The sequence below is a fragment of the Colias croceus genome, chromosome 23 (genome assembly GCF_905220415.1).
Source record: "Colias croceus chromosome 23, ilColCroc2.1".
In the NCBI taxonomy this organism is placed as follows: domain Eukaryota; kingdom Metazoa; phylum Arthropoda; class Insecta; order Lepidoptera; family Pieridae; genus Colias; species Colias croceus.
The window spans coordinates 724,822-740,667 of NC_059559.1; positions in this window are offsets into that span (position 1 = coordinate 724,822).

The window sequence follows — 15,846 nt, forward strand, 5'->3', positions numbered from 1 at the left end:
TGAAAAACCGGCCCTTAAAGTTATTATTTTTATCCTTAACATTAGTTGAATTAAAAAAAAATGTCGAATAATTTATGCGTGCCAAATGTATCGTATAAAAAAATTGTTCCGCTTATGTATGTATGTAAAACTAGTTTTAAATAGACATATTTTAAAATTGTATTTAATCAATTGCGAATTAATGTAGTTAGTAGCTAATATTATTTAATTTTTGAAGTGAAACTTCTTTAGGCGCGTTGAGAGTAAAATTTCAAGGTCGCGTCATGGCAATACCGTCACGTCATGGAGAAGGCGACGTTTTTAGTATCTTTGAATCTTGCCATATAAGTTTCACGTCTGACACGTGTGCTCGGCACACATGCTTTTTTTGTATAATACTATGATTGTATTTATGTTTACGATATTTATTCCTGTAGAGATTTAATTTTGTATAAAAATCGATTAATTCCTAAAATTTTAGTTTTTATAATATGTATGCAAATGCATGTGACGCATGTGTGTAGAATGGAGATGAAAGATGTAAATAAAAAATGGCGGAAACTTACGATTTTTATTGTTTCCAAGTAAACTTAATAATGTGTTCGCTGTGAGCTAATAAGTATTATTAAAGCTTAATGTATTATAAAAATAAAGTTATTCTTTTAAAAGTTGTTTTATTTAAATATTTCTTATTTTTGACTTCAGACCTATATGAGTAAACATTCAGGTACATAGTTTAAGAGACTCGTTACTGGTAGTGTATACCTTGAGGGCAAGATAGAGTTTGGTGACAATTTCAACTTATTCCAATTTCAACCAGGCACTAGCCTTGCATATTTATTAATTTTTTTGTACACCAAAAATTTCAGAAAAATATATCTTTAAAAGTATAGTTGAATAAATCGTTAAGTATTTTGAAAGGCTACCTATCTTAATCTCGAATTTTAATATTACGAATATCATAATCCCGAAAACATTTGGACATTTTTTTCATAACCCCGTTTTTTGACAACCGAAGTTTTATTATTATTATTTATTTATTTCTGATTCCTTACAGCTATTCATACAATAATTACATAATAATAGAACAATACGCCAATAAAAAGGAATTCCGTTAATAGAATTATTATTATAAAAAACATGTGACAAAGAAAATTGAGTAAGAAAGTAAGAGGAAAAGATATACGTTAAAATAATAAACAAAAGACTCTTGTGATGAGTGTAGGTGTAGGAATGGTGTGTAGCACAGAACATATAATGGAGGTTTGAAAACCTCCTTTATCTGTTCTGTGGTGTGTAGTCTGTTGTGAGTGAGTGAGTGAGTGAGTGACTGACTGATTGACTGAGAGTATGTATGTATATAATTTAATTGTAATTGTAATTGTTATAATTTAATTGTAATTGAAATTGTTATAATTTAATTGTAATTGTTGTTTAATTGTTGTAATTTGTTTGCCATTTAATCGCAACTCCAAATTTCATTAGCCCATTTGACATTTCTTCATTTATACGACGTTTAACAATCCATACAATCTCTTTATTAGGTCCCCTTTAGTTTGTTTATATTAATTTTTTTTTTTTAATTTTGGGTATAAAAAGGCACATCATCCAGATCAAAGTTGGCGAATTTTATCAAAATCGTATTGTTAAGTGTGTAATCGTATAGGTACAAGTACTTACTACCATGTACCAAGTACTTACTACCATGTACCAAGTACTTACTACCATGTACCAATTACTTACCACTATGTACTAAGTACTTACCACTACGTACCAAGTACTTACCATTACGTACCGAGTACTTACCACTATGTACTAAGTACTTACCACTACGTATCAAGTACTTACCACTATGTACCAAGTACTTACCACTATGTACCAAGTACTTACCACTACGTACATTTACTTACCACTATGTACCAAGTACTTACCACTACGTATCAAGTACTTACCACTTCGTACCAAGTACTTACCACTATGTACCAAGTACTTACCACTATGTACCAAGTACTTACCACTACGTACCAAGTACTTACCACTACGTACCAAGTACTTACCATTATGTACCAAGTACTTACCATTACGTACCAAGTACTTACCACTATGTACCAAGTACTTACCACTATGTACCAAGTACTTACCACTACGTACCAAGTACTTACCACTACGTACCAAGTACTTACCACTATGTACCAAGTACTTACCATTATGTACCAAGTACTTACCACTACGTACCAAGTACTTACCACCATGTACCAAGTACTTACTACCATGTACCAAGTACTTACCACTGTGTATCAAGTACTTACCACTATGTACCAAGTACTTACCACTATGTACCAAGTACTTACCACTATGTACAGTCAGAAGCATAAATATATTACTATTTGCAGATTAGCAAAAATATCTGTCGCAAGAACGAGTTCAATAATATCTGCCTGCCCGTATACAGCAAAAATATCTGACATTAGTAGGCAGCATAATAAAGTGGCATCAAAATTATGTGACGAAAATGTACAGCAAATAATTGTGATAACCTCTCACAGCATAAATATGTGACATCAACTAGGTGGCAATAATATCAATAGTATCTGACACAATTTTATATTTCTGCATTTTTCATCGATTCCTCACAAAAAGCATAAATATGTGACATCAACTAGGACGCAATAATATCTGACACAATTTTATATTTTTGCATTTTGCATTGATTCCACACAAAAATCATAAATATGTGACATCAACTAGGACGCAATAATATCTGACATCAACTAGGAGGCAATTAATATCTGACAAAATTTCATATTTAAGTATTTTGCATTGATTCCTCACAAAAAGCATAAATATTTGACATCAACTAGGAAGCAATAATACCTGACATCAACTAGGAGGCAATAATATCTGACGCAATTTCATATTTCTGTATTTTGCATTGGTTCCTCACAAAAAGCATAAATATTTGACATCAACTAGAAAGCAATAATATCTGACATCAGCTAGGAGGCAATAATATCTGACACAATTTCATATTTCTGTATTTTGCATTGATTCCTTACAAAGATCATAAATATGTGACATCAACTAGGTGGCAATAATATCTGGCGTCCATGACATGTTTGATATATTATAACATAGAGCGCCGGTATATGTCTAACGCGATCATTGAATGACGACATTCAATTGAATGACTAGGCCGAACGTTGATTTTGCAACCGTCACTCAACGTCCAACTAGTTAGCGGATTATAACATAGCCCTTAACGGATGTAAGGCTCGGCATATTGTTGAACTAGCTTCCGCCCGCGACTCCGTCCGCGCGGATGTCGGTCTTCGCGTGGATGGTTTATTTCTCCATTTTGAGTAACTCTGACAATGACATCTTATAAATATCTATTGGACCCAAATACGGCTAGGCCTATAATAATACGCAACGTGTGTTCGCGGTTCTACAGAACAACGTCTATGGATAAAACTGAAAAATTAAGATTAATTTTTTTCTGCGTATTTTTCCAGGATAAAAAGTATCCTATTTTACGCCCAGGATAATAAGGTATAATTATACCAAGTTTCATCGAAATCGAACCGTTAGTTTTCACGTGATGCCTGAACATACAGACAGACAGACAGACAGACAGAGCGACAAAAATTTTTTTAATTACATATTTGGGTTTGGTATCGATCCAGTAACACCCCCTGCTATTTATTTTTTCAATATTTTCAATGTACAGAATTGACCCTTCTACAGATTTATTATATGTATAGATAGATGACTATTGCGTTCATTGAAAAACAAAAGTTGCTGAGAATTTACATTATCCACAAGAAGACGGTTGCGAGCAGCACTGGCGCCTATTTCTGTGTATTTAAAAATTATATCGAACTCAACCACACCACCATATCCAGACCAACGACTACTGTGCTAAATGACGTTTAGAAATTGACGAGTTGTCCTTTAGTCATTAAATAAATGTCGCCATGAATGAAATGAACGCGCCAGTCATTCAATCAAATAGCACATTCTACCAGATGACTGCGACATAGGTATATAATTATTATGTCAAAAGCCGCTAACGTCAAACAAAATAAAATAAATTCGAAATGTGACATGCTAGCCGCGGATAGATCATAGAAAATATATCACTTAGTGAATATTTCAATTTAATCGTGATATAATATTATGATATATATCTAGACATAAATGTAGTATGCATACAATAAATAACGTAAATAATATTTATTTGTTTTGTAAATTTTAAATTCAACTGAAAATATAATCGTGTCAGATATTATTGCCTCCTAGGCGACGTCACATATTTATGCTGTGAGAGGTTATCACAATTATTTGCTGTACATTTTCGTCACATAATTTTGATGCCACTTTATTATGCTGCCTACTAATGTCAGATATTTTTGCTGTATACGGGCATACAGATATTATTGAATTTGTTCTAGTGACAGATATTTTTGCACATCGCCCCCTAGGCATATATTATTGCTCGTGACTGTACCAAGTACTTACCACTACGTACCAAGTACTTACCACTATTTACCAAGTACTTACCATTATGTACCAAGTACTTACCACTACGTACCAAGTACTTACCACTACGTACCAAGTACTTACCACTATGTACCAAGTACTTACCACTATGTACCAAGTACTTACTACCATGTACCAAGTACTTACCACTATGTACCAAGTACTTACCACTATGTACCAAGTACTTACCACTACGTACCAATTACTTACCACTACGTACCAAGTACTTACCACTATGTACCAAGTACTTACCACTATGTACCAAGTACTTACCACTACGTACCAAGTACTTACCACTACGTACCAAGTACTTACCATTATGTACCAAGTACTTACCATTACGTACCAAGTACTTACCACTATGTACCAAGTACTTACCACTATGTACCAAGTACTTACCACTACGTACCAAGTACTTACCACTACGTACCAAGTACTTACCACTATGTACCAAGTACTTACCATTATGTACCAAGTACTTACCACTACGTACCAAGTACTTACCACCATGTACCAAGTACTTACTACCATGTACCAAGTACTTACCACTGTGTATCAAGTACTTACCACTATGTACCAAGTACTTACCACTATGTACCAAGTACTTACCACTATGTACCAAGTACTTACCACTACGTACCAAGTACTTACCATTATGTACCAAGTACTTACCATTATGTACCAAGTACTTACCACTATGTACCAAGTACTTACCACTATGTACCAAGTACTTACCATTATGTACCAAGTACTTACCACTACGTACCAAGTACTTACCACCATGTACCAAGTACTTACTACCATGTAGCAAGTACTTACCACTATGTACCAAGTACTTACTACCATGTACCAAGTACTTACCACTTTGTACCAAGTACATACCACTACGTACCAAGTACTTACCATTATGTACCAAGTACTTACCACTATGTACCAAGTACTTACCACTATGTACCAAGTACTTACCACTATGTACCAAGTACTTACCACTACGTACCAAGTACTTACCACTATGTACCAAGTACTTACCACTATGTACCAAGTACTTACCACTACGTACCAAGTACTTACCACTATGTACCAAGTACTTACCACTATGTACCAAGTACTTACCACCATGTACCAAGTACTTACTACCATGTACCAAGTACTTACCACTATGCACCAAGTACTTACCACTTTGTACCAAGTACTTACCACTATGCACCAAGTACTTACCACTTTGTACCAAGTACTTACCACTACGTACCAAGTACTTACCATTATGTACCAAGTACTTACCATTATGTACCAAGTACTTACCATTATGTACCAAGTACATACCACTACGTACCAAGTCTCTGAATAGCTTGAAACCCGGTTCTCCCGGTTCCGACCAAAATATTAAAATATAAAGTATTATTTATATTTTGCTGCAACGTCAGACTCACGTGCATCGCGAATTTTCGTGCCACGCCTCAAGCGTGGCTCTGATTGGTTGTCTAACCTTAGATGCTATAAGTTTCCTACGGATGTATTACCAAAAAAAATTAGGCTTCAAAAATGACAAAAAATAGGCTACTGAAATATTTTCATTAGATTTGTCGTGAATTTGAAATGCTATTTCATTACTTAATGATCTAAGGTTTCATAATATATTGATCCTGTCATGTTTTTGTTTTTGGTATCAAGCTGAAATTTATATCGAATACTCAAGTCTTCGGTCCCTTGATGCTGTAAAAAAGTCAAACTCACAAGCCAACGCATCAAAAGATACAGACGTAAATGCTGTAAATTTTCGAAAATTTCGACATTCGCATGGGACTCTAAACCTACAGGGTACTTCTCATGAACACAGAGCCTCTAAATTTGGTAAAAGTAACGTCTTATAACACAGATAAATAAAAAATTGCTAGAAACATATATTTTCAAAGTTACAACAATATAAAAAATAGGTTCGGAGCGCGAGTCCGACTCGCACTTGGCCGGTTTTTTGCTTTACAGTTTACAGTCATGTACACATACAGTTTACAATGCGCCTGCGAACGCGCCTGCGAACGCGCCTGCGAACGCGCCTGCGAACGCGCCTGCGAGCGCGCCTGCGAACGCGCCTGCGAGCGCGCCTGCGAACGCGCCTGCGAGCGCGCCTGCGAACGCGCCTGCGAACGCGCCTGCGAACGCGCCTGCGAACGCGCCTGCGAACGCGCCTGCGAACGCGCCTGCGAACGCGCCTGCGAACGCGCCTGCGAACGCGCCTGCGAACGCGCCTGCGAACGCGCATGCGAACGCGCCTGCGAACGCGCCTGCGAACGCGCCTGCGAACGCGCCTGCGAACGCGCCTGCGAACGCGCCTGCGAACGCGCCTGCGAACGCGCATGCGAACGCTCCTGCGAACGCGCTTGCGAACGCGCTTGCGAACGCGCCTGCGAACGCGCATGCGAACGCTCCTGCGAACGCGCTTGCGAACGCGCTTGCGAACGCGCTTGCGAACGCGCATGCGAACGCGCATGCGAACGCGCCTGCGAACGCGCCTGCGAACGCGCTTGCGAACGCGCTTGCGAACGCGCTTGCGAGCGCGCCTGCGAACGTGCCTGCGAACGCGCCTGCGAACGCGCATGCGAACGCGCTTGCGAACGCGCTTGCGAACGCGCTTGCGAACGCGCTTGCGAACGCGCTTGCGAACGCGCCTGCGAACGCGAATGCGAACGCTCTTGCGAACGCGCTTGCGAACGCGCTTGCGAACGCGCTTGCGAACGCGCATGCGAACGCGCTTGCGAACGCGCTTGCGAACGCGCTTGCGAACGCGCTTGCGAACGCGCTTGCGAACGCATTTGCGAACGCGCTTGCGAACGCATTTGCGATGGCATTTGCGATGGCATCTTCTTTACCTTGAAAACTTTTTTATAACACTCACTTTATTCTGTGTAATATTTTCTGAAAGTTTTTTTTCCTAAGGCCCATATTTTTTTGAGTTGTAACTCACGTGACACGTTCTTTAGAACGTGAAACTTAAAACAAAATTGAAATTGGATAAAATAGTGGGGTAACTAACTGTACTACACTCATTTTTCTTACAGCTTATGTAACATAGAAGCCTCAGCTATTTTCTTTTTTCGTGTGTAATTCGTTATTCGAATTATTCTTATTCAAAACACCTTATAGTTCACCTACCACATCACGAAATAGATCCAAAATGTGTCCCTATCTTCAGCCGTTTGGTCGCTGGGCGTATGACAATTATTTGTTAATCAGTCATTGTAGAGGTAAATAATACTAATGTTTTGATCTCATTTTCTGTGTCGACTGTCGACTTTCGAGAATCGAGTGTGAATTTTCTTACGGATATTAAGCTTAGTAGTTAGTACCTGGATAATTCAATTTTTAGATTTAGTTAGGTACCTTCCAGGTCAAAGCCTGGGTGGTGCAAACGCGCCACCCTGCCCCACCGTGGCTACGCCCATGTTTACAGTTAATGAATAAGGTTTAAGTTTATAGGTGATATTATGATAACAAGGTACTTTTATAAGACTGATAAATAAAGAGAAGTATTAAAATTTTGTTTCTTTATTAATTTAATAAAATAAGGGTTCATACGCACTATGCGGGTAGCCGCATTGCGGGTAGCCGTCCGGCTGACCGCAGGATGCGGTTGCGAATGCGGCCAGCCGGACGGCTACCCGCAATGCGGCTACCCGCATAGTGCGGTTGAAGAACCGTTGCGATTTGCGGTCATGTCGATCCATTTCAAAGATGGAAATGGAAGAAGTTGCAGCTATTTACTACATTTACACACGTTACGTATAGAAGAAAAGCAAAGAAAGAAGTACTGGGTGCATCCTTATTTGCAAACACGAGATGAGAGCAAGCATTTTGCAACCACGTGCACACACTCACTCAATGGCGGGCAGCCGCAGACTGAACCGCACAGTGCGTATAGCAACCGTCCGGCTGGCCGTCACTCGGGCCGCAGCTCTCCGAGCAACCGGAGCGGTCTGCGGGTAGCCGCATCGCAGTGCGCATAGAAATGAATATTACGTACATAATTGTGCTTGCGGTCAGCCGGACGGCTACCCGCAACGCGGCTACCCGCAACGCGGCTACCCGCATAGTGCGTATGAACCCGACACAAGCCGCGTAAAATAAAAGGCCCATCAGGTACTTTTACAGTAACTTTTGTTTAATTTCGTTTTTTTTCCGAGGTATTATAAAAGAACCGGGTAACCCGGTTCTACCCGGTTCTGAGCTCGATTTGGAACCGGGTTTCAGAAACTTGGAACCGGACTCGGTTCTGCATGCCCTACTTACCACTATGTACCAAGTACTTACCATTATGTACCAAGTACTTACCATTATGTACCAAGTACTTACCACTATGTACCAAGTACTTACCACTACGTATCAAGTACTTACCACTACGTACCAAGTACTTACCACTATGTACCAAGTACTTACCACTATGTACCAAGTACTTACCACTACGTACCAAGTACTTACCACCACGTACCAAGTACTTACCACTATGTACCAAGTACTTACCATTATGTACCAAGTACTTACCATTATGTACCAAGTACTTACCACTATGTACCAAGTACTTACCACTACGTATCAAGTACTTACCACTACGTACCAAGTACTTACCACTACGTACCAAGTACTTACCACCATGTACCAAGTACTTACTACCATGTACCAAGTACTTACCACTATGTACCAAGTACTTACTACCATGTACCAAGTACTTACCACTTTGTTCCAAGTACTTACCACTACGTACCAAGTACTTACCATTATGTACCAAGTACTTACCACTATGTACCAAGTACTTACCACTATGTACCAAGTACTTACCACTATGTACCAAGTACTTACCACTATGTACCAAGTACTTACCACTATGTACCAAGTACTTACCACTACGTACCAAGTACTTACCACTAAGTACCAAGTACTTACCACTATGTACCAAGTACTTACCACTACGTACCAAGTACTTACCACCATGTACCAAGTACTTACTACCATGTAGCAAGTACTTACCACTATGTACCAAGTACTTACTACCATGTACCAAGTACTTACCACTATGTACCAAGTACTTACCACTATGTACCAAGTACTTACCACTATGTACCAAGTACTTACCACTACGTACCAAGTACTTACCACTACGTACCAAGTACTTACCACTACGTACCAAGTACTTACCATTACGTACCAAGTACTTACCACTACGTACCAAGTACTTACCATTATGTACCAAGTACTTACCACTACGTACCAAGTACTTACCACCATGTACCAAGTACTTACCACTATGTACCAAGTACTTACCACTACGTACCAAGTACTTACCACTATGTACCAAGTACTAACCACTACGTACCAAGTACTTACCATTACGTACCAAGTACTTACCACTACGTACCAAGTACTTACCACTATGTACCAAGTACTTACCATTATGTACCAAGTACTTACCACTACGTACCAAGTACTTACCACCATGTACCAAGTACTTACTACCATGTACCAAGTACTTACCACTATGTACCAAGTACTTACCACTTTGTACCAAGTACTTTCCACTACGTACCAAGTACTTACCATTATGTACCAAGTACTTACCACTACGTACCAAGTACTTACCACTACGTACCAAGTACTTACCACTACGTACCAAGTACTTACCATTACGTACCAAGTACTTACCATTATGTACCAAGTACTTACCACTATGTATCAAGTACTTACCACTACGTATCAAGTAAAATGAAATGAAATGAAATGAAATGAAATGAAAATACGTTTATTATGGATATACATATACCAAAAATACAAAAAAAAAGAAACAAGAAACTTAAATCTAACTTAAATATAATGTATTCCACAATAGGCCTGCCACTCAGTGCAATACACTGATTTTCAGTGGTTGCCTCAGGATGCCTTGCTGACAGTGGATGTATTATTGCTCAAACTGCAGTGAAAAGTTATTAAAAAAAATAATATATATATATTTAAATATTGTAATAAACAGGTACTAGTAAGTACTAACCACTACGTACCAAGTACTTACCACTATGTACCAAGTACTTACCACTACGTACCAAGTACTAACCACTATGTACCATGTTACATGTACTTACCAATATTACCATGTACTTACCACTATGTACAAGTGGTAAGTACTTGGTACATAGTGGTTAGTACTTGGTATCAAGTCTCTTAGTAGGAAGACAAATTATTTCTTGATAACACTGCAAGTGGTCTGCAAAAAATGTATTTTTCGCGCTCCTTCTTATTTTTGCATAAGATTATTATATTAGTGATAACTACTTCTGAACAGAAATTAAGTTTCAAAAAATTTGTATCACGTCTAGAATTTTTGTGATTTAATTTGAAAGAAACCCATTTTTTGTTCTAAGAATACATCGTTATTTTAATAATTAGGTTTAAGAGGGCTTATTCAATTTAACGCAAGTCAAAATCTCCGCGATCTATTACGATAGATCGCGGCTTGCGCTATCCTTTTACTATGAACAGCATAAGTCCACAGGAGAGCGCCGAGCAACATGTCCTCTCTCTGGAAAGGCTCGCTGCCGACTGATTTTAATCGGGTCGCGCGCAGTGTTTTATAGTACTTTAAAAAAAATTGTAGAAAAATAATAGAGGTACCTTAGTTGATTTTTTAAATTTTATCTTATAAGTAAGACGTTCTTTTATTGCAATATGTAAAAATTATATTAAACTAAGTCAAATATCTTGGTGAAAATAATCATTTTGTCGACTATAATTTCTAAAAAAATTCACATTGTTCGGATTTTAATTTCGTAAGTTAGGAGTCCAAAATAAAAAAATCTTTTAACTAACTATTTTAATAAGGATTTTTGCAGTTAGTTAAAAAAAATTGTGTGTTAGATCTGTCAGCGATTTCAGATATTTTTAGCTTCGAAATTGACACTAAAAGCGAAATCAAGTAATCATCGGCTCAGTTATCTTGATGGTATTCACAAATACTGTATTAATTGAAAAAAACTCTTAACTAACTATATAGACAATAAAATTTCCTAAAATTATTAGTAATTCATATGTTTGTAAGATAAGTGGTTGATGGACAATCTGGTTTGAAAAATCACATATTTGAGCCAAACAGCGCACGGACCGCGTACACGGCCTTAAACATACAAATAATGTCAAGAAAACTATTAAAAACTATAAGACAATATTATTTACATTGTTTCAATTAGTAGTTTTCTTTTCTTTTAATTTTTTGTAAGGAGTTTCGCGACGATCGATCGATCGATCAAGTAAAATCATAGCAAGCTTTGCTGCCAACTTATTATCTATATTTTACTATATTTTCAGTTAGTTTTTCCATATCGCTCATTTGCGACAAGAACGTGTTAACGAGCATATGTATCGTTATGGAATAATGACACAGTAGGATCCGGCGCATCGCGCTCTACTTGCTGCTAAAACGCGATATTTCTAGCTCCAAAAATGACCGAGTAATGAGGGAAAAGGTCGGCGACTATCGGTTTAGCGACATCTCTTTAGGCTCTTGAATTTAATGCAAGAACGGTTCATGTCAGTTGTTGCTACTCCCTTGAGAAGGAAACTGCTGCCCAATTGCGGTAAAAACGTAACAGCTTATTGTGTCACGGTTTTGCTGAAAGGGTACTTACCTTTCAGCAAAACCGTGTTTTTGTTTTTTTAGTGATTTATATTTGCAACTATAACGGGACATTTGCATATGGGTCATTATTGTAGTAAAAATAGTATTCGCATGCTACGGTTTACATAGGATTGTCCCGTTGTTGCTGAAATAAACAATGTTTTTTGTTGGTTAATTTAATATGTTCCGTTACAGTTGATAATAAAAGTACAAAATTATCTAGTTATCTCAAGTTAACACATTTTTGATAAAAATTAATACATTTTTACAACGAATACACTACAATGTTGCATTATAAATGATAAAAATGTTGTCTGATTACTTAATTTATTTTTCAGATGAAAGGTCTAGGAAGATTGTAAAATCTTATCCGAGGAAATAATGAACATTCAATTAAGTTAGAGAAATGAAAAGATCATACCGATTCTCGAAATACAAATGAATTAAACAATCAATTTATTTTCTAGCATTAATGAGGAAAAAAGACCACTGAATAAAGAAAAATGAAAAAAAAATACAAATCAGTTAAAAAATGCAGGACAGTCCTACCAATCGAAACCATCACAAAAAAACTGTCCGTCTCGTCAACTAAAAGAGAATCCTGCAAGGAAACCTGCATTTTCAAGTGTCAATTTTTTTTTTCCGAAGAACAACACTGTGAAATACTGAAAGATTACTGGAATTTAGGAGAGCTCAAGAAGCTGTCTCGAAACAAGAACCTGTGATTTGTTTTGATAATATGTTTATTTGATTTATGTATGACCGGGACCCGCAATAAAGATTAGTTTCCTAATATTACTGAGATAAGCAAAAGTACTACATCTTAATATATATAAATCTCGTGTCACAATGTTTGTCCTCAATGGACTCCACAACCACTTAACCGATTATAATAAAATTCGCACACCATATGCAGTTCGATCCAACTTGAGAGATAGGATAGGTTTTATCACGGAAATCCCTCGGGAACGGGAACTATGCGGGTTTTTCTTTGAAAACGCGGGCGAAGCCGCGGGCGGAAAGCTAGTAATATTATAAAACAAAGTCGTTTTCCCCGGCCGAATGCTTGCCGTTTTGCAATTTTGATGCAGTTTTTGTTAACAGATAAAGTGATTCAAGAGGAAGGTTTATATTATGTATATTGTATAATAGCATCCATAAATAAGTGAATAAATACTGTTATTTTTGACGTTTCTAATGTGATGTCGTTAATAATTACATTATTTTCCGCCTGCATTGCAAACGCATTCTGTCTTCTGAACCCTACGAGATTTATCAAAATAATTTATAAGTATTTTACACATGAAAAAGTCTTCAGAATAATCGATGGTAGGTATATGACTATCTCTTATAGATATCCCAAAATTAAATCTTTTTGTCATTTTCTTTATTTTAGAAGCGATTTTAACCAATACATCATTAATTATTATCCAATTATACATTGTTGATTTATATTATATAGATCTATTTGGCCCTTTACTTAACCCGCCATTGGTGACCTTATATGTCTGTGAGACCGGGCAGTTAAAGAAACCCAAATATTTTTGTCACCGTTTATCGAATTACACTGTGGTTTCGAGTAGCTGCCTAATTTCGCGCCCCCTACCGCTAGTCTATCCCGCGAGAGCGACGCAGGCGCAGGTTACAGAGTTTTGGCCCCAACCCGGTGCGTGAGACCGGCGTCACCAACTAAGTAAGTCAAATGGTTATTGTGTATTTTTTTTATTTTACTCATTTTGATAGAGCTGTTGTTGTAATTTATAGTTTAATCATATAATTCTATTATTAGTAAACGTTTTGCTAGATTTGATCGATATTTTACAAGAAATTCTGTGTTTTTTGTTCAAATTGTGAACATTGTCTCAGCATGTCTTACGAAAGAAATCAGCGTCGTCGCGAGGCTCTTTTGCAAGAAGCGGTATCTTATGAGGATAGATTACAAACATCATTGGAAATTGAATCTGGAAGTGACTTCGAACCAGATAATTTCGAACCAGATAGCACGTAGTAGGTACCAACTTGCTCTAGTTGTTTGGCTATTGAAGATGAGTGATTTTAGTATTGTATATTTATTTTTTTGGTCGAAGTATTACCATTTATGTTACTTCATGTTTTATGTTTTCAATGTCATAAGACTGACTAAGCCTAATTTTATTGTTAAATAATTAAGATTGCTGCTTTATTTTTCAGTTTTAAAAAACCTTTGTTAAAATACTTGAAAATTTTAGTTATTTCAAAGATATTGTCTTATGCTAAGAAAAGATATTTGATTTATGAAATACCTATGTTTTATTGACAAAAAAACATCAAATTTTATATCTATCCCAATAAAAAGTAGCATGAACTGTAAATTACAGAAAAACTCGTAGTCAAAAACCCCGGTGCGTGAGTCCGGGGTCACCAACGGTGTAAGTCAAATTCACGTCACCAATGGCGGGTTAATATTTTCGAAGATAATATATTACAGATTTAGTATCAGATTGCACCCGTGCGAATTCGGGGTGGGTCGTAATATTATAATTGCCAACGGTTGTGAGTAAAAGTAAAACAAGAAATATTAATGTCTGGTTATAATTGTACCTATATTTTTTTTTTAAATATGTATATTACTTGTATTTCAGAGAAATATACACAATAACACCGCATAAATATCTTTCATTTTGTAAAACAAAATACAAAAATAAAAAGATTTCTACTACAGTATCACGTCTTAATTAAAATTTCCCATACATTTTAGATTACTGATTATCAATAAAACGTAACAATACGACATAACTTGTAAAGTTTTTGATTTTTATTCAATTTTTTTTTCAAGAAAAATGGTACTTATCTGTTTGTAATGCAATACTGCACACTTTTTACAAGAAAAACGCAACAAGAAGGGCCCTTTCTGGAATAAATAATCATAATAAATTTAATAACTGACTTATTGTTCTGAATACAATTTGATTCAAAAAAACGAGAATGTTTTAATATGTTGTATTGAGCTGAATAGTCTAACCATAATAATTAAAAAGTTACAGGAATTTTAAACTTTCAAATGCGTTTTCCCAACAATTGAGATTTTGACTTTGTCACGTTATAGAAGCAAATGAGCGATATCTCCTCTCAAACTTCTGGTGAAATGTTTCATAGTGGTCACCAGATACTCTTTTTACAGCTTTAGTCTGCTTAATTTCATAATTTAAGTCTTATCTAAGCTCCCGCATTTGCAGTCCCGAGACCACACTAATGACTCGCGCTTTCGATGTTGCGTCGTTTAAAAAATTCATAACACGTGATTCAATTTTGCTTTATGGTTGAAATTATATACAAATTTTCATCAATATATCAGTACAATATAAAAATTTTACCAAATTATTAGGATAAAATCATCAACCGTCACTTTGAACTGAGCGCAGCGGAGTCATGATGAGAACTACGGATGCCCATAAATTCCCTACAAATTAGTGTAAAAATAATGTCTTCAGTAGATATCGTTCTAGTTTTATAAATTCAAGTCGTTTTTGTGATGAAAAATATCATATAGACTGAATAAAATAGCATTATTTCAAGAGAGACTACCAAACAATACAGAATTTTGAGGTATTTAAAAACGACAATAAAAAAATAATTTAGACGTGATACAAAAAAACTGAAAGCAGATCTAGATTCAGCATGTTAGGATCTCCATG